This window comes from Tribolium madens, unplaced genomic scaffold, assembly GCF_015345945.1.
Source record: "Tribolium madens isolate multiple individuals breed KSU strain unplaced genomic scaffold, Tmad_KSU_1.1 Scaffold_96;HRSCAF=242;Tcas5.2_LG5, whole genome shotgun sequence".
NCBI classification, from domain to species: Eukaryota; Metazoa; Arthropoda; class Insecta; order Coleoptera; family Tenebrionidae; genus Tribolium; species Tribolium madens.
The window spans coordinates 16,529,563-16,530,122 of record NW_025401068.1 but is presented as its reverse complement, the minus strand read 5'-3'; positions in this window follow the sequence as shown (position 1 = coordinate 16,530,122).

The following is a 560-nucleotide window of genomic DNA, read 5'->3' as shown; positions in this document are numbered from 1 at the left end:
GGAAATTGGGTTCATTTTGAACAATTTTTTTTAATATATATATTTTAAAAACTTAAGTTTTTTTAGCAAAAAACACTTCAAATTCTTTGAAAAAAGCACAATTAACGCATTTTCAGTTATGATTTTGCAATTTTCATCTTTGTTAATTTTTTGTGAATTTAATTGCTCGGTGAAAAATGCTTTGATTCTATTGAAATAAGCAAAAAAAATGTATTTCAAACTTAAGTTTCCAATTTTTTAGTATTGCTTATGCAAAATCTCACAATGTTTTTAAATTTTTGACTGAAAAATATCCTAAATGTATTAAATTAAGCAAAAAATAACTTACTTTTGCTTGATTTTGAAAAAAAAAATCTAATGTTTCAGTTTTTCAGCAAAAAAAAACACTTTAAATTCATTGAAAAAAAAAGCACAAATAACGCATTTCCAGTTATGATTTTGCAATTTTTATCTTTGTTTTGTAATTTTTCGTGAATTAAGTTGCTGGCTGAAAAATGCTCTGATTCTATTGAAATAAGCAAAAAAAAAGCGTATTTCAAACTTTATTTACCAATTTTTCA